The following is a 318-nucleotide window of genomic DNA, read 5'->3' on the forward strand; positions in this document are numbered from 1 at the left end:
GTTTATAAGTAGAGAGGTCATGTGACTACAGCTGAGCCCTGTTCATACGTGAAGAGTGGAATAAATACAACCAACACAACACATTTAAGTTAGCCAATATTATAAATGTATTTATGACATGCAAAGTGTTCTCCTTTTAAGTAATAAACAATAGCAGACATAACTAAGCTTAAATAATGTAACATTACCTCTTCATGTTTTATTGTGAATATAATGCTGTTACTGGGTGAATTGTACGTATACACCATGATTTTCTACTTCTTAGCCCAATACATTCAATATTTTATAGAATTTAAGCAAAACTACCAGCTGGGACTG

Source organism: Anarrhichthys ocellatus, unplaced genomic scaffold (assembly GCF_004355925.1).
Source record: "Anarrhichthys ocellatus isolate YVR2014 unplaced genomic scaffold, GSC_Weel_1.0 scaffold49, whole genome shotgun sequence".
Lineage (NCBI taxonomy): Eukaryota > Metazoa > Chordata > Actinopteri > Perciformes > Anarhichadidae > Anarrhichthys > Anarrhichthys ocellatus.